We start from the raw sequence: 20,039 nt of genomic DNA on the forward strand, positions 1-20,039 counted from the left end.
ATTGGTGATTTAACACTGCAGTTGCTTCAACACTTAAGACAATGTCTTAAAAAATAGGTTCAACTAACATCTGAATAATTAATTCAGTTAAAAAGTTAATAAAAACAATTGAGATGAAAAGTGTGCTAAGTTCTTTCTGTCCATATCCCATAACTAGAGGAGCCTGGCTAACAGGATAACAATGTTTCTAAGTCAATACACACCACTTTATACAAATGCTGCAAATTACTCAGAGGATAATAAAAACTCATATGATTGTGCATTACATCATCATATGTTAACATTACCATCATGATAATGGACTAAAATGAGCACCTAAAATATGTATTACCTCAATTATTTTCCCCAAATGTTTTGAGGTGTAGTATTATTATCCCCCTTTTCAAATACAGAATCCAAAACATAGAAGGGGAAAGTCACACAAAATCCTGTAACCTGCTATTTCTTTCTCTTTTTTTAATTGAAGTAGAATTGACCTACCACGGCTATGTTAATTCCAGGTGCACGACATAGTGATTCAATATTTCTATACATTATAAAAGGATCACCATGATAAGTATAGTCACCATCTGTCACTATACAAAGATTTTACAGTATTATTGACTGTCTTACCTATGCTGTATAGTTCATCCCCATGACTCATTCTTTTCATAACTAGAAGTTTGTATCTCTTAATCTCCCTCACCTATTTCACTCAGCCCCCTCACCCACCTTTCTTCTGGCAACCATCTGTTTGTTCTGTGTATCTATGTGTCTGTTCCTGTTTTGTTATTTATTTTTTTTGTTTTTAGATTCCACATATAAGTGAAATCCTACAGTATTTGTCTTTCTCTGTCTGACTTATTTCACTTAGCACTATATAATTTGGGTCTATCCAAACTGTTGCAAAAGACAAGATTTCAATTTTTTATGGCTGAATAATATTTATATATGTATATGTATTATATGTGTATGTGTATATGTGTGTATATATATATATATATATATATATATCACATCTCCTTTACCCATTCACTTATAGATTGGCACTTAGGTTGCTTTTATATCTTGCGTATTGTTAAAGAAAAAAAAATGCTGCAATGAACACAGGTGTGCATATATCTTTTCTAATCAGTGTTTTTGTTTTCTTTGGAAAAGTACACAGAAGTGGAATTGGTGGATCCAACGGTAATTTTACTTACAGTTTTTTGAGGAAACTCCATATTGTTTTCCATAGGGGCTGCACCAATTTACATACCAACCAACAGTGCCTGAAGGTTCCTTTTTTCCACATCCTCACCAACACTTGTTATTTATTGTCTTTTTGATAATAGCCATTCTAACAGGTGTGAGGTAATATCTCATTTTGGTTCTGATTTGCATTTTCCTGATACGTGATGTTAAACATCATTTCATGTGTCTGTGGGCCATCTGTATGTCTTCTTTAGAAAAATGTCTTCTCAAGCTCTCTGCCCATTTTTTAATCAGGTTGTTTGAATTTTTGATGTTGAGTTATATGAGTTCTTTGTATATTTTGGATATTAACCCCTAATTGGGTTTATTAACTGCAAATATCTTCTCCCATTCGGTAGGCAGCTTTTTGTGTTGTTGATAATTTCCTTTGCTGTGAAAAACCTTTTTAGTTTGATGTAGTCTCATTTGTTTATTTTTACTTTTGTTTTCTCTTGCCTGAGGAGACAAATCAAAAAATAAAATTGCTAAGACTGATGTCAAAGAGCATAGTGCCTATGTTTTCTTCCAGGATTTTTATGGTTTCAGGTTCCACATTTAAGTTCTTCATCCATTTGAGGTTCTTTTTGTACATGTTGTGAGAAAGTGGTACAGTTTTATTCTTTTGCATATAGCTGTCCAGTTTTCCCGACACCTTTTATTTGAGAGGCTGTCTTTTCCCTGTTGTATATTCTTGCCTTCTTGCCATAGATTAATTGATCATGTAAGTGTAGGTTCATTTCTGGGTTCTCTATTCTGTAGCACTGATCTATGTGTCTGTTTTTGTGCCAGTACCATACTCTTTTGATTACTGTCACTTTGTAGTAGAGTGGGAAATCAGGGAGTGTGATATCCCCAGCTTTGTTCTTCTTTCTCAAGATTGTTTTGGCTATTTGGAGTCTTTTGTGTTTCCATACAAATTTCCAAGTTATTTGTTCTAGTTCTGTAAAAAAATGCCTTTGGTATTTTGATAAGGATTTCATTGAATCTGTAGATTGCCTGGGATAGTAAGGTCATGTAAAAATATATTTTCTGTACATAAATGCAGTCTCTCCACCAGATAAACACCTCCTTTTCCTGACTTCTTAGCTTTAATAAAAAGCATTCTTTCTGCCATATTAAGTTGATTTCTTGTTCCATTTATTTTTCTTTTGCTAGATTTTAATTTTCATGAGGACAGGATAAGATATTTGTCTTGTCTGTTGTTGTTTCCCAGAGAAAAAAGATCCCACAGTGCCTAAGGCATATTAGTCACCCAATAAACATTTGTTGAATGAGTCAATAAATTTAGAGTTTCAGAAAAGTGTAACAAAGAATATTTTATCCATTTAAAAATTGAGGTGGAAAGAGAAATAAAATGATGTAATAGATTTTTATATTAGTGGTTAATATTTGCATTAGATAAAATGCTTCCATAGGGGTTTAGGAATATAAATTTACATTATGAGTAAGTTTGATTTCTCATAAAATTATCATACTAGATTATTAAATTTAATTGCAGGCAAAGAATCTGAGAATAAATAAACTGCCTTTAATCTTCTAGTCTCTCAAACTCTGACTCTCACAGTGGCTGGAATTAAAAAAAAAAGAATTTCAGACAGTGGTGGATATTATCAGATACATTTTCCCAACAGGATACAGGTAAACACGTTTGGAAACTCCAGCAGGAAACCTCTAACCAAGATTTGCTGCCATATGAGACCTGGGAAAGAGGATATTGGGCTAATCCTTGTCTGATATTTATGTGGGTGTCCTTAAAAGGGAGGAAGGAAATGGACTTTTTCCACAGCTGAATTCCAGATGTATCCAAAGGAACACATTTTACTCCTACTGATGTCAACTGTCTCCTAACTCCTTTCACTAATTATTACAGATTGGGCATTGTAAACCCATGTCATTTCAGGCAACCACTCTCAATGTTCTTGGTGTATGGTGTCTCTCTGATCTCTGATTCTTAGCTTAATAATAACAAGAATAGGAAAAATAACTGCCATGTAATGGGCATCTAGTGCTTGGCATGTCTTTGCGTACATCACCTACTGTAATCCTCATGACAAACCTGGTAGTAGTTACTACGATCTATATTTTACAGATGATGAAATCAGGGGCCAGAGTTAGTGACTCTGTGAACTGTTTAGTTCAGTAGAGTCTCAAGCTGAGGGTTTCTTGTAGCAGTGTTTCCTACAAAACCTAAGAGAGACATCCTTAAAAAATTCTTTAAAAATGAAGGTCAAGATTAAGTGTGAGCATGTTAATTTCAGTTTTTTCTTTCCAGTCCCTGTGTCTATGTAATGTTGAAGCAACAGCTCCATTCAAACCAGCCTTTGGACAACTGAACCATCCAATCAAGTGATCAACCAACTTAAAAATAAATGAATTGTCAGTTTGATATTTAGAGTCAAAACATTCAGTTTACAAACAACATATCCTTGGTTTCATTGGTCTTAGCATTGCAGGTGATACATAATTATTACATAAATTAGAACTACCATGACTTTTGTGCCTTCTGTATCTTATTTGGTCTTCTTTACATGACTTCAGAGATTTGATGGTTAAAAAAATATATTTATCTTGTCCAGCCAAAAATGTGTTTTCTCACCTGCTATCTAAGAAAAGTTTCAGACCTAAGAGGCAGGGAGATGGCCAATTCAAGCCTTCTTTCAAATGTTTGGGTTTTGAGACAGCCAGTGCTATTTGCCAGCTGGAATGTAATTGGATTTGGGAAAGGATCATTTTCACCATGAAACTTGAATAAGTCATTACTTTAGCCTTCAAGACCCCTGATAGAGATCTAATCCCAAAACTCCAGAGAAAAAGAAACTCTCCTAAAAGGAGAATGGATTCACTGGAGATCTGATTTCTCAAAGAATGTGATTCTAAAGGATTGATCAGTAAGACACAGATAATGCCTTATGCCATAATGATTCTCTAACCATCGATGGACAATTGTTATTTTCATCCTGCATTACTCACAATATAAATCTCTGCCTGGCTGCCAGTCCTCACTTACCACTGTTTTCCAAATCCAGAACAATTTCAGCATCACTTGTAGGCCTGACCTATCTTTAGGGATTTTCCTAACTCAAGATAGAAGAGATATAACTTGGGACTCAGCCTCCAGCTCTGATTGGGTACTCAGTTCTACTCTACTTCTGAGACATGGTCCATATTTGTTCCTCATATTTGGTAACAAGATTCCTCTTTTGTATCTTGTACTTGTTTTTATATTTGGGGACCTATACCTCTAAAACTGGGATCTGAATTTATTCTTTTCAAGCCAGCTTCCAGGAACTAAAGCTCTGGCCCAGTTCCTTGCCTGTATGCCTGAGGCATTTTTACTCAATTGCTGATTTTCTTTGGTACCTACCAAGCTACCCAGATTCCTCACAATTATTTGCTCTGGATTCCCATCCCCTCAGTAAGCCCCTCTATTTACTTCCTCCAATCCCTATCTCATAAAAACTTGCTTCCTGAATACCGTTTTTGTAATTAACTTTTTGCATCCGTGGTTATGTTGATGGACTGGACTTACTCAAGGTACATGTGGCTGCTCTCTTTCCTGTGCCCATCTCTCCCAGAGCACTTGTGTTTGCCCTGTTCCATTGCATCACTCAACTTTGGGTAGACATATGACACATAGGGTCCCATAAATCCTAACTGCTGAATATGCATACAAATATCCCATTCTGGTCAGTGTATGGGATTGCATAATCCCACATGCCATATAGCACTGCTGGCACAGTTCTTGCAGGAACAATTCCTCTTCCTGAAAATAATCACCACCAGAAGCATTAAATTTTGCAACACCCCGGGAAACCACTTGAACTATTCTGTGAGAGTGAGGAAGATATCAAGTATCAGTCCTGGAATCAACTTTTCTTAGAACAAAAAAACTGTGTTTGTGCTATCCTGATCACAGCAATTTTTCCCTGCATATTTTGAAAAAACACATATGCTTATATTATTTTATATATTTAGGTGCATAGTGCCTAAATTTCCCAATTCAAATTATGAGGATATTTGAGCAATGGAGGTGCTTGCTTCTCCAGAGGTCTTTAAAATTAGGATAGGTACTCACTTATTTGCGATTTAGAACAAAGGCAAAAATTCTACCCAAATTTCTGGCTCCATATCAAGCCCTGTATCTGTAGGTTGCATTTTGTGGTGTTCATTTTGGCTCCTGAAGGTCTATTTTACATATAGAATTTATCATTAAAATTATAAAAATTATAAATAAGTTAATATATGTAATATATATAGACATATTTATACATATATACACATATATGTGTGTGTAGTCACAGAACATTTTACCAAGTGCATTTGCATATAATATTTCATTAAAAGTCTCAAAATTCACTGCAAATTAAATATTATCTCCATTTTATAGATGTAGAAGCAGAAATCTTAAGTGAGTTGATTAAAATCTCTAACAAAACCAGGAGCTGATTTCAGGTACTGTAGTTCCAAATCTCCCATTGTTTCCTCATATTCCACTTACCAAGCTTACTGCCTTAGCATCACCTCTCCCTATTAGGGTCACCAGTACATAGTATGTTACACTTTGAAATACATGCTATAAAAGGAAGACTCAGACCAAACCTTCAACAAAGCATCCAGTCTGGTAAATTGTAATATTTTATATTTCAACTATCCTTGAGAAAAAAATTATTAACTGCCTAGATAACCTAGGATGGAAAATTTTATTTTTTCCCCTTACCTAGAATGGGAGAGGAAAGTAGCAGAATCATCAAACATCGGTTCTTGCAAATGAAGTACTGACATTTCATTTCTTTTTTAACTTAGTTTTTCAGACAATACATTTTGTTTGGACATTTATTAAGTATTAGGCACAGTGATAGAAACTGAGAATACAAAGATAAGAAAAAGACAGCATCTCTTCTGTGGTTGTTCATAGTTTAGTGATGAATGCTGTAATGCTTTTAATAGAGGGGTCCACAAAATGTTCTGAAAACTTCAAGGGGGAGAATGCCACTCTATTTTCGGAAGTATAAAAAACTGAATTGAGTAAAAAGTCACTTAAGAAAGGAAAAGAAGAAAAAAAGGTTTGTTGAGTAAGGAATTCAGATTGAAGGAGGTCCACATATTAAGGCTTAAAATAATGCAATTATCAAGAATATTCTGGAACTGGTGTGTTGTGGACAAAGAAGGGTTATACATCAGTCTGTAAGTTAGTTTAGGCCGAGAAGAATCACAAATATCATTCTGAGATTTTTCTAACCATTCCAACAGTTCATACATGGAAGCATTGAAGGAGATCCTGAAATCTTCTGGCCAAGTCCCTAAATTTGATTTCCCTCAAAAGCAGAGCCTGAGACAAGGATTTTGTTACAAGTAATTTATTTGGGATGCGATCTCAGGAATCAAGGTGAGGGAATGGAGAAGGGAGGAAAGGAAAGGAAGAAAGCCATTAGTGGATGTCAAAATGAGTTGGTTACCACTGTGACATCTAGGGCTCAATCTGGCTTGGGATTCACTGGGAGATGCAGAATAGACCATAGTGTTGCCCTACCAAGAGTGAGGAATCTGGAGCATTCATCTACACTCTCTACTCTTCATCCACTGTGGGTAATTCCTAGGGCATTCTTCCCAGAACTTCTGACTTGACCTAAACTAAGAGCATTCTCATTAGATAAGCTTTTAGGTGGAGAGATAGAGGACATGTTAGCTCATCGGAGAGCCGTGGGTAAGTGATCTCTTAGGTGGGCCTGTAGTTTTATAGGACTACAAAGAGGATCATATTTATTTCTTTACAAAGTGTGAAACTAGCCTATTCTATCTGGGAGGCAACAGTGGAGACCCCCTTGAAGAGGCTGTGAATTTTAAGTCATTAGGGTTTTCTTCCTTGTCATCTCCTTCAATGAGTCTGCCTCCACGGTAAATCTGAAACATGCCCAAACCATATCATCCATGATAGAATCCCACTGCCTGCTGAGAAGGTTAGTTTTTAAAATCTGGGGTATCCTAATTGCAGTCAGCAGGCTTCCTTTGAATGCCTATGGGGCCTGGGAAAGCAAACTGTTTGTTATTTGTCCTCCTTGGGATATACAGTATCAAGAAACAAGGCCCACCTTCCAAGGCTTCAATCTCTTTTCTTGCTCCAGATTGCAAATGACATCCTTGTGTGGGATGCATTAAAATCCTTTGTGTCCTGGTATCAGCCGGAGGCCTGCTCAGTGTACACCCTGGCAGCTCTCATAATGAGGAATAATAGGCAACATGTTTCCTTAAGATTTGTTATCTTTTCTCACTCAGCCCCAGCCAATGGGTCTGTTGGGCATTTTCTGAGCCCTGCTTTGGTGCAATAATGTGGAAGGCGAGATAGTAGAGCAGCATTTGTTATGGGATTCCAGCTGCAAACCTAACATCTGCTGAGTATTCTGTAACTTTCTTTGAACTTAATTAAATACAATCACCAACCTTCCCCTTGGCCTCCCACCATAGACCCCATTAGAAAAGGGGAAGAAACTGACATCAAACGTATGTGGAAAATGCTGAACAATGAAACTAATTCAACCTCAATTTACCCATCCATTTCTGCTAAAGAAGCATTTGAATCATTATTGCCCTGAACCCTTTCTGCTTTTCTTCCTTTCTTTTTTCCTTCCTTCCTCCTTCCCTTTCTCTCTCCTCTCTTCTCTCTCTCTTTCTTTCATCATTTTCTTAAACAAATATTTATTAAGTACATTCCAGTACCCATGCAAGATAGACATCTGCCCTTATAAGTTTAAAGTTATTTAAAACAAGTTCAGAAACATAGTATCATGATTAGTGAGAAAAGCATTGACTTTGTAATCAGATGTACCTGGGTATAAATGCTTCTCAACTATTTCCTAATTATTTCACTTCCCTGGGTCTCCTTTCCTCATGTATAAAATGGCAAATGTTATTTTTTTAAACTCACAAGGTTGTTGTGAAGTATAAACTAGTTAATGAACCACAACACATGAAGCAACATATTACAGCTTTTCTGCTTGTCTCAGAACAAGTCCCTTTGTTCTTTGAAAAGAGTTAGACACTCCCTGTTTTCTGAATAAATGAGGAGGGGAATGTTAATCTTTTAACATTTTAAGAATATACGACTGTCTCTGGCCAGAAGAATATATTCCCATATTCATAGAAACAAACAATTTCAGAGTCAGAAGGGACTTTTGCTCTATATAGATGAGAAAATAAACAACCTTAACGAATATGCCTCAAGTCATACAATTAATTGAGGGTTGAGAGTTGGCTGAAACTCAAGTCTTATGGCTTCTCTCCCGGTACTCCTTCAACTCGCTGCTCTAGAGAGTCAATTTGAGAATATAGGCGACTGGCCCAACGTGGAAATGGAGAGTCTGTCGTAATCTCTCTCTTACATCTGCTACTAGATTCCGTTTTCTTTTAAAAATATGTTTGTAACGTAATTATGACATTTTTGTGGTAGAGAACATTGATTGCTCATAGAGCAGTCATCCCCATCCTCTTCTTTTCTGAAATAGCCTTCATTCCACATAGAAGCTAAAAAGGATAGCTTCTTCCTTTCCCAGTCTCTTCAAAAGCTAAGATATGGGTATGAAATTAACGTCAGCTGATGGTACATGAGGGGATGGCTGATGCTGCATGGGGGGAATGTGTTCTGTTACTTACAACTTACAAGCTGTTTATTAAAAATATATATGCAAAAATAGTAAAACTAATCTATAATGTTAATATTTTGATTTTGTTACATTTGTTTGCATGTCTTTGCATATACGCACATCTATGTGAGCTCAAACATGTACATACATATATATACATGGTCATTTGTAAGTAGTATTTTGAAACCTTTTTCGTGTGGTATTACCAATTTCCCATACAATTTAAAATACTTCTACACCATTATTTTGGCTATACAATACTCTAACTTTTGACTAACTGGATGTTTATTTAAGCAGCTCCCTACCATTGATCATTAAGCTTACTTCCAACATTTTATATTATAAACAACATCTTCATGACTATCCACAAAACTAGAGTTGTCTTTCTTTCCCATAGCATACTAGTTTTATCAAAACTGCATTTATAATGGCATTATTTTACTGAAAAGCCTGGAAAGAGAAAGTTACTTTGGAAAGTTTTATACTTTCTAAAGTGCTTTTATATTCATTGTCTCTTTTGACCCTCACAGTGATCTGTCGAAGGTGATTGGGTAGCTATTATTAACTCTATTTTTTAGGTGTAAAAACTAAGGATTACTGTTTGATTGGCTTTCTTAAGAACTAAGCTAGCATGTGGCATGTCATTAAAGGTTTTTTTGACTCTAAAGTATAGTATCTTCTATCTTTCTTTTCCTTTTATCTTCCTACCTGTCTGCTTTCCTCCGTTTTTATTATTTTTTTGACTAAAGAAAACATTATCTCTGCCCTTGAGTTGCTTATAATTCACTGGGGGAGAAAGGCAAGTAAATTGACATTTACATTATCTTGTGAAAAATGCAACTATGGAAGAATGAAGGAGTAGCTCTTAAATCAAACAGGAAAAGCTTCCTAGGAAAAGTAAAATTTAAGGAGAGATACTCCATATCAAGCTCATAATTCTCACTGAGGTGTTTAAAAGTCCCTCTACTCAATTATAACCTCACTTTAAAATCTGCACTTCTTTGGAATTACGATATTACATTCAAATAAGGAAGAGTCCCTCCCTGTCTTTGGCCATCGACACTGCCCTCATCCTAAACTCCTTGACTATACCAGCCCTCCTTCATTATGTATACAATCTGTTGTCCTATGAATACTTATTCCACTTAATACAATCTTCCCAAACCACCCCCCTCTCTAAATCCTACTCATCACATAAAACCCAGTTCAAGATTTATGTCTTTCATGAAACCAGAATCAGCACCTATGGCTGTGCCTGAGAAATACAGAATTCTCATATAGTTGGAGAAGACTATAACCTTCATTCTGTAAAATTTTCCATTCTCTGACCACAATTAACACTAGATTGCCTACTATTATCAGTTATTGTGCCTTGGACCAGGGCTACAGAGATATTTAGGGTATGGTCACTTCTAAGAGAAGGTCATTGTAATAGTCCAAGGATAGTGAGATGGTAACCTGCTGAGAAATGAGTTATATATGTGTCCCCTTTTCTTCCCTTCTACAGATTTCTGTCTTTCTAGCTTTTTGATACAGGTGAGTATTAAATGATAGTGGTCTTGCATCTGAGTTTTCATAATCTTCTCAGAAGCTTAGAAGAGCTTCACAACTAGGACAAAATATCAGAAGACTGAAGAGATGCCACTCAGAGGAGATTGAACAAAGCTGATATAAAAAGAGGCTGCCTGAGAAGGTGCTGACTGACAAAGACGTCCATTCAATGGACTTTGCCTTTGGAAGCCACTTCCCCTGGATTCTCAGAGATCTCTTTTTTTTTTAAATTTAATTTTATTATTTTTTTATATGGCATTTTCTTATTAGTTATCTATTTTATACATCTTAGTGTGTATATGTCAATCTCAATCTCCCAGTTCATCCCACCTTCCCACCCCCCACTTTCCCCCCTTGGTGTCGATACGTTTGTTCTCTACATATCTCAGAGATTTCTGATAATGCTTGGCAACACTGTTTTGGAAATGGTATTTAGATTTATGTTAATAGACTTCACTGTAATTAACATCTATCAAAGCATTCAGGGAAATTTGGAACCTTTACCTTCTTGGCATGAGATCAATGCAATAGAGAAAAGGCATTTTGGTTGACAACTAAGCCAAAGTCCCAGAAATATCACTCAAGAACTCGGGATTTTGGCACTGAAAACAAAAGTACATAAATATATTGCTAAGGGCAATCTCCATAAATTGGATTTGAGTTGCCAAACCATGACGGAGGGCCAAAAGATAGGCAAGTTATGCAGACCATTAGAAGTTAAGTGGGCAAATATAAATTTAAAAAATTGATTACAGAAATACTTTCTTTTCTGAAGAACCTGACCTGTCCACACAGAGAAATGCATTTAATTTTATAATAAATACTTGCATTAGTAATCTATTGTTGCAAAAAAACATTACCACAAATTTAGGGGATTAAAACAACACACTTTTACTATTCCAAAGTTTCTGTGGGTCAGGAGTCTGGGCGCAGCTTATCTGGATTTTCTGCAAGGCTGTAATCAAGGTGTCAGCTGGGCTCCATTCTCATCTGGAGGGAAGACTGGGGAAGAATCCACTTCTTCCACTTTGTGAAGAAGTTCACACAGGTTTTTGGTAGAATGTATTTCCTTTTGTAGGATTGATGGCCCTAGCTTCTTGCTGGCTGTCAGCTGGAGGCTGTCCTCAGCTCCTAAAGGCTGTTCCTAGTTCCTTGATATGTGGGTTTTTCCAACTGGCCTTTTAATTTATCAAGTTGACAAGGAGAATATCTAGAGCCAGTTGACTAGTAGAGTCATATATTTTAACATAATCATGGGAGTGATGTCAGATTCATCCCTTTTGCCATATTTTATTGATTAGTAGCAAATCACAGGTCCCTCCCAGAATGCAATAGGAGGAGATTGAACAAAGCTGTAACCACCAGGAGGCAGAGATCATGGATATCATCCAGATCTGTCTGCCACTATAAGGAATAAAAGGTTCATGGTTGTGTATGGATACACTGAGTTCTAAACTCAAGCATCATTTTTAAATCTATACCTTTCCTCTCTGGACTACTGCCACAGTTTCCCAATTGGTCTCTTAGCTCCTAATTTTACTCCTAAAAATCATCCTCCAGAGAACAAGGTTTATTTAAAATCCAGTTTTAACATGTCACAGACCTGCTGGTTGCTCTTCCTTCCCTAGTCCCCCACCTGCCTTCAGGTTAAATCCAGAATCTTTAGAATGGAACTATACTGAATGTATACAGCACATCTCTTCAGTTTTACTTCTAGTCTCTTCAGCTCTGCTTCTTATCACACTTCTTATGTTACTCTGCATGTAGTATGCTATTTCTCTTCTTAGCCTTTGCATATGATCACTACTTTCCTTCAAATAACTTCCTTACCTTCCCTGGCACTTCCTTCATCTGGAAAATTCTAACTTGTTCTTTAAGAAAATGCTGGCTTCGTCTCCTGTAAGAAGGCTTCTCTGTTATTTCCTTGCAGTTTCTCAAATTCTTTAATACTCTTTGCATAGCTAAACAGTTTAGTACCAACCCACTATGTTATGTTGATTATTTTGTTTTTCTGTCTCCTCCAACTTGTCTCTGGACAAATTCAGGGAAGAATTATGTTTTGCTCACTTCAAACTTCCTGATATTAGCATTGTACAATGTCATTTGAATGAATCAATGAATTAACAAAATAGTCCTTGTCAGTAAATATATAACGTCAATTTTGGCTTCAAGATTTTTTTTCTTGAATGCACATCCTTCGTGAGATATCAGTATGTTGTAATTTTAGTAGTAGTATTTTTCCACGTTATTGGGTGTTTGAATTTCACCTATCGTTTCAGAAAAAAATTTAAAAGCCGTGAACGTTGGATTTTTGAGATACAAGTTGCAAATATTCCCCCTTAATTTATCTATCATTTAATTTTGCCTATTATGTTTGGCAATAGTTTTAAAAACTTTTTATGAAGGTAAATATTTTCTTTTGATTATTTCCATGTTGTTATCTTCTCTGATTGACACAGAAAATTAAACAGTTCATGTGCCAAAGTGGAAGAGGGAAATTTACTCATTCTTTGGTTAACACTGATACCATAATCAGAATAGACACATACAATGTAGTGGTTTAAATAAACATATCTTACAATGCCTTGCACACATCAGGTGTTCAATAAATATTAATTGTGTTCCTCCATTATTTTTAGTCACACATAATACCCATGTATTTGTAGGCAAATACATACAAACATAGAAACACAAACTCACCTATTCATATATTCTTAATTCAGAAATCGATCATGTTTAGGGTTTTTCTCAAAATATCATATTTTGCTTTTCAACATATATGGCTTAAAACAACAAAAACAAATGTCTCACCATTCAGTGGGATGGGTCTGCTGTGTGGTTCCTCTGCTGGGGTCACCTGGGGTCACATATGTGACTTCAGCCATCTAGTTAATTACCAGGAACTGGATGGTCCAAGAAGGCTTCACTCATATGTCTGGTGATTGGGGCTAAGTGATGTCTGGCTTCTCTCTCCACATGGTCTCACTGTTCCAAGAACGCAAGTGCAGAAGCTACAAGGACTCTTGATGCCCTTCTCAGAAGCTGTACAAAATCACTTCCACTGTATTCTACTGGTCACAGCATATCACAAGGCCGAGCCAAAGTCAAGGGCTGGGAAAAGAGACTTCTTGTGAGGAGCTGCAAAGAACTTGAGGCCAATTTTGATCCACCAAATTGTATAGTTGGATTTTTAGACCAAGTCCTAAAGGGGCTCTATTCAGTCACTTGAACAAGTATCAGAATATAAGAGGAGCTTAAATACAGCCCTTAGTGAGTCAAGGAAACTCCTTAAAAAGTGAATATTCTCCTGTTCATTAATCATTATAAAATGTTTTGTCGTGTTAGGTGCACCCTACACATATGGGGAACACTTGGAAATCTTAGGTTTTAAACCCCACCAACTGGTTTCCTTTTAAACTCCTAACTTTATGTATAGATATGTAGGTACTCATATACATAGAAATGTATAAACATGTATTATTTACATATAAGATACTGTTATTCACAAACTGTATATAAATGTATTCCCATAGTTAAAAATATTTTAAAGTTTCAATCCAACTCCTTTATTGTGATTACATAGAGGGGAAAGTAATTTATATAAATACAGACTGAAAGCCTTTCAAAAATCCCCTATAGTATGGATTTTGGCTTCTCCCATCATTTGTTGATATGATGTGTATGATAAAGACCACACAGGATTTATATCTATATATTTTTTTAAATCACATAAAAATATAAAAGGAAAGGTTGGATGCTTTTTGCCAAAGTGCCACATTATGAGATATTTCAGTGTAGGGTATATTAGCAAAAACACGGAGTGCGTCTTTGGGTAAAAAGAACACAGATCAGTATGGAAAGACTTTAAGAGTTATGATTCATTTTTTGGAAACTTCAGCCATGTGCATTGTTAATCCTTTGTAGTTTTAATTGACCCTCACCCTATATCTATCTTATTTCAACTTCCTGTATCCCTAAGTGTGGCCGCAAAAATATTGGGCTGGCCAAAAAGTTCGTTTGGGTGTTTAATAAGATGTTATGGAGAAATCCGAACGGACTTTTTGGCCAGCCCAATACTTTGATCTGCACATACTTTCTTTCTTAAGGAGCAACTAAGCAATCCTGTTAGGCCAGAGAAAATCATAAGTAACAGTGAGATACAGAATGACGTTAACAGGAGATTAACAAAGAACAGAAACTATTTTTTATGATGCAACCCTTAATTTAAAAAGCATTCATGAAGAAAGAGTTTTAAAGAACAACGAGATGAGCAAATCGACCACTTTTGAATTGTATCTATCACAGACTGTATATGTCAATATATCACAGATTGTTGTGTAGATTCCTCCAGCTTCTAGGGCAGCAGTTGGCAAATTATGGTCTGTGTTCCAAATACAGCTCACCCTCTGCTTTTGTAAATAAAGTTTTACTGGGACACATTCATTTGCTAATGTTTTCTCTGTTGCTATTTTTGATATACAATGCCAAAATTGAATAGCCTTGAAAGAGATCACGTAGCCAGCACCACCTCAACAATTTACTGTCTGCCTCTGCACGCAAAAGTTCACCGATCCCTGCTGTAGGGCCTTGGATTTCTTCTGGCGAGGTGAATGAGAATCAGAAGTTGCAAACAGGGCTTCCCTGGTGGCACAGTGGTTGAGAGTCCGCCTGCCGATGCAGGGGACGCGGATTCGTGCCCCGGTCCGGGAAGATCCCACATGACGCGGAGCGGCTGGGCTCGTGAGCCATGGCCGCTGAGCCTGCGCGTCCGGAGCCTGTGCTCCGCAGCGGGAGAGGCCACAATAGTGAGAGACCCGCGTACCGCAAAAAAAAAAAAAAAAAAAAAGAAAGAAGTTGCAAACAAAAGCAGGAGGCGTTTGTGGTTTACTGGGAAGAATATTTTTATCAATCATTGTCAAAAGGTTTGGACTGGGAAGAATATTTTTATCGATCATTGTCAAAAGGTTTGGGTTTGAATTTTGGTTGGCTATGTTGGCTGTGTAACTCTGGATAAGCTATTTAACCTGGGATTCTTCTGTTTCCACAGTCTCTGCTACTTTATCTCTGACCTTAAAATGGATGTTGATAAACATCCTGGAACAACTTTCTGAGCTGTAAAAATGCCTATATATATGTGAATTACTATTAATTATAGTAACCATTTAATACTGTTGACCAAAATATTTTTCTTTCAAAAGCTTTGTAAAACTGCAGTCCTCTGTCTTCCCAGAGTAAGGTATGGTTGCAAAGGTGGCTTTTGCCAATGAAATAGGAATCAAAGTATCACTGTGTCCCTTTGAAGGAGGAGTCATTTGGTAGGATCTTGGAACATATTAACTAAAAAAGAAGAAAATCCAAATTAGGTGTTAACTTTAGTTAGTAATAATGTACGAATATAAGTTCATTAGCTGTGCCAAGTGCATCACACTCACGAGCGATGTTAACAACAGGGAAAATAAGGTGTCGGCTATACATGAACTCTGTCCTAGCTCTGCAACTTTTCTGCAAATACAAACCTATCCTCAAATCAAAAGTTTTTTGAAAAGTTTATCTTGACTGGAATTCCTAGGGACTCATACCTTTTCTCAATAATCAGGGCTTTCGGGGTCATGCCAAGGTTGAGAATAAAATATTTCCCTTGCCCTTCACATATGTGTTAGCTTTATTAATTCATGCAAATGTATTAATTCATTCAAACTAATGGATACTGTTATATAGCTGCCTTACAACAGACCACATAGCAAACACTGCGCCAGGCACAGGACGGATGGATTACAGAGCTTAATCAAATTTTAATTTTTTACTTGGAAAGAATAATAATCCTTGGGTCATTCTGAATTGTACTTGTTTTTCTTCCACTATCATTACTATAAAATATTTAGAAAGTAAAATCCTCAGTTTTTAAAGGGTATACAACTGGGTCTACCAGTTTTTAAAGGGTATTCTCTGTAACAGGAAGAGTTCTTAGATTTTTTTCCTGCCAAAAGGAATGGATATAAACTTCAACCAGTCATCCTGGCTCAAAAGCAGAACAGAGGGGTCATTGTTAAGAGACGAAGATGTAATGCAGAAAGAGAGAGAGCAGATCAGTGTAGCAGACACAAGTAAATGCAATTCCCTGGTGATAAGTAATTGGCAGCAGACATGCTGCCGAATGTACTGAGGACAGAGAGAACCTTCTTAAATTCAGTGAATTTTAAACAAAGACCCCAGAGTAGTTAAAGACAGAGAATGAGGACTGAACTTCAAATGATTGCAAACTAGGGGATTAAGTATTCTCTGCAATCCCTGATATGTGCTCTAACACATAAAAACAGCGCTGGAAATGCAAAAACAACTGAGGCATAAGGAAATGGGGCAGAATATACAAAGTAGAAGAAGATAAAGGGGCTACGATTCTTAGTGCTGAGCAATTTGAAACTGTTAATACTATATATCATTTATATTTTGTTTTGTGAACACACACACGCACACACACAGTAGAGTTTATAAAAATCTCAACTCATAGTGTGAAGTTCAATTAATCTAAAGTAACAAAATCTCCCCATGAAACATACTGTGTATATACAGGCTAGTTGGGACTCATCTGACAGTTCCTTTTAAAGCTGTGATTTAAGTTTTGCCAGATAACGTGCTCTGTGGTGTTGTATGCATTCTCACCACAGCACTAAGAGTTGGGAATTAGGAAGCCCCATTTACAAATGAGGATTCTAGTTCACATAAGTAGATTAAACTACCAAATACAAGATAGCAAATTAGCATTGGATCCAGATTCAAACCCATTTTCCTAACAGGTACGACCAAAATTCTGACGGTCAGAGTAGGCGAAATTAATTCTGATCCCGTTATCTCCCATATAATCTGCTTTAGCCATAATTGTGCCTGTGTGGTACACTGAATGAATACATATGATTCTCACCAGTGAAACTGATCACGATGAGCTGGTTAGAAACAGTAGAGTGGAGAGTCTGATTATTTGCCATGGTTTCTCGTGAAACACTAATGTTGTTAACCTGGAATGTGTGGACTGGGGCTGAGTGGGATGACGGGATGGCTGGGCCAAAAAAGAACTTTCTTGAGAGATAGCAACTTCCTCGAGAGATATCGCATCCTTGAGAGATAGCACAATTGAGTTAGCAGAGTGATGCTTGCATCATCCAGCAGGATACATAAAAGTCTTATCTTCCCAATCTACTACTGGTGCTGTCCTTTCTCTTCTCCACCTTACTGACTTTGGGGGCATTTTTATATTGAAATATATCAACAATTAAAAAGCATATGGGACTCATTTGAATGGTTAAATAATAATAATAAAACAAATACTTGTGTAGCCAATACCAAGCCAACAGTTTTGTAGCCATTAAGATACCTTTACCCATCTCTTTTCCTCCCTACAAGAGGTAACCTTAATCCTCAATTTTGTCTCAATCTTTTCCTGGCTTTTCTCTGTAGTTTTACCACTTACTATGTATTTGTATGTAATAAATTATTTAGTTTTGGTTGGTTTTAACCTTTTATGTAAGTAGGATAATCTTACACACTTATTTTAGCCATCGTATGTTTGAGATTCATTCCTGCTACTAATGGATAAATTCCTGTTTCCTGCAATTACTATCTCATTTCACGAACGCTTCAGTTTATTTACTCATTTAGCAGCGCTGGGCAGTTAGGGTTTTCCCAGTATTTACTAATAATGACACTGTTGCTGTGAATATTCGGATACCTGACTCCTGATCCATGGAAAAAAAATCTCCCTGCAAGTTTACCCAGGATATGTACCAAAGAGAGGAGCTGCTGTGTATCATGGCATGTACATGTTCAAATTCACCAGGTAATTCCACTTTTTCCCCAGAAGACTTGTAGCAATGTATGCCCCACTAGCAATCGGTAATAGGTCCCCATTGTTCCACAGCCTCATGAACATTTTCTATAATCCACCTGCATAGTTTTACCAAATTGGTCCATGTGAAATACTGGCTTAGCTGTTTAAATTTTCTATTTCTCTGATAATACAATTAAGCAATATTCTGTATGTTTATGGTCATTTGTGTTTCTACTTCTAAGGAATGCCCACTTGTGTCTTTTCTCATTTTATTTTCATTTCTTTCTTTCCCATAAATTCTTTGTATATTCTGGAGCGGAGCTCTCTGTCAACTATATGTATTAAAAGTATCTTCTTCCTGTATGTGGCTTTATCACGCTCTTTGTGGTAACTTTTGATGATTAAGAGTTTGTGTTTTTAAATTTAATGTGGTCAAATTTATCAAGGTTTCCCCTTATGTTTTATATTTTTATGTCCATTATAATTTCTTTCAATATCCCTTTCGGAGGGTTGTTTCTGGTTTGTAAAACTATGTTCCTCTATTGCGTAGGTAATATTTATAGCTATCGAAGCCTACTTAAACTCAGTATTCAAGTTTTCCTTTCAGTTTAATCCTTCTCAAAAATTGTTCTGACCTTCTCTTTCCCACTTTCCTGTCTGAACCTTCTTTGTGAAATATTACCATAACTAATTGAAAATTATTCTAAATACCTCTAGAGTCTAAATTAAGAATTACTTCATATTGGCTTAAATATCAGCTTCTTTCCGCCAACTATCCCTCACATCCGGTACACTTCCTGAAAGGTCAGGAACTTCAGGGTTCTCCTTTCTTCTGAAATCATAGCAATCAGGCTCCGTGAGTTCCTTCATCTCGTCTGTGGAGGAATATTTTATTTTAAAAAGAGAGAGAGAGAGAAAGAATGAAAGAAGGTTTTCTTTCTAATCCCACACAGAGAAACATTCCTTCTCGTAGCCAGATCCACATCAAGATGCAATCATTTGTTCTGGTTTTTAATCACACTTGACTGAATTGTTTACCTTAAAAATGGTACAATTAAAGATATTTTCAGGTTTCTATTCAGCCATGCAATGTGGCTCTCAGCCCAGGCTTGCTCCTAACCACAAAATCTTCCACCAAACAATAGATGTGCAGAGATGTTTGCAATACTGATAAAAGATACAAATAATCTTCCACATAGTTTTTTTCTTGTTATTAAGTGAAGAAGCAGTACTCTGGAGAAGTCTTTGGGTTGCAATTTAGAAGATATATACATTCGTCCTTCAGTATCCATGGAGGATTAGTTCCAGGACTCCCCCGGATACCCAAATCTGCAGATGTTCAAGTTTCTTATATGTAAACTGGCTCTGGTTTCCATGCGGAGTGGTTAAATCCAGACACGGAACCCACAGATACTAAAGGTCGACTGTATTCTACCCTTAGTTCTCATGTTAGGATCACTCTCTGTGCCTCACTTTCCTCATCTATCAAATGGGAGTGTCGAAGTAACAGTTTTAAAGTCTTTTGTTGATGTTGTTGTTTAAATATGCATTTATTGTTTTAACTCTGTTTCTGGAAGACCCCATATTTTCAAATAGTCAGTCACTATATGTCCTTCTTATTAGGTAAGCAGTTTTATTAATGGACGAGGGGCAGTAAAGCCCTTCAGACCACTAGTATTTGGGAAGAGGGTTGGAGGCATTTCATCAGGTTGACTAAATATAACCAGGCATAGTATCTTACTCCAGAGCCTGACCTCCTTTACTGCCGTGGAAGAAAACAAACTTAATTCTGTCCAGCTGTTTTTATTCTAGCCATA

At 36.6% G+C, this 20,039-nt stretch overlaps 1 pseudogene; it reads right to left on the reverse strand.

The window, feature by feature from the left end:
* LOC116742245 overlaps positions 1–19,092 on the reverse strand; it is a 42,716-nt pseudogene extending 23,624 nt beyond the window's left edge.
* Positions 19,093–20,039: the final 947 nt, after the last annotated feature.

Source organism: Phocoena sinus, chromosome 17, assembly GCF_008692025.1.
Source record: "Phocoena sinus isolate mPhoSin1 chromosome 17, mPhoSin1.pri, whole genome shotgun sequence".
Lineage (NCBI taxonomy): Eukaryota > Metazoa > Chordata > Mammalia > Artiodactyla > Phocoenidae > Phocoena > Phocoena sinus.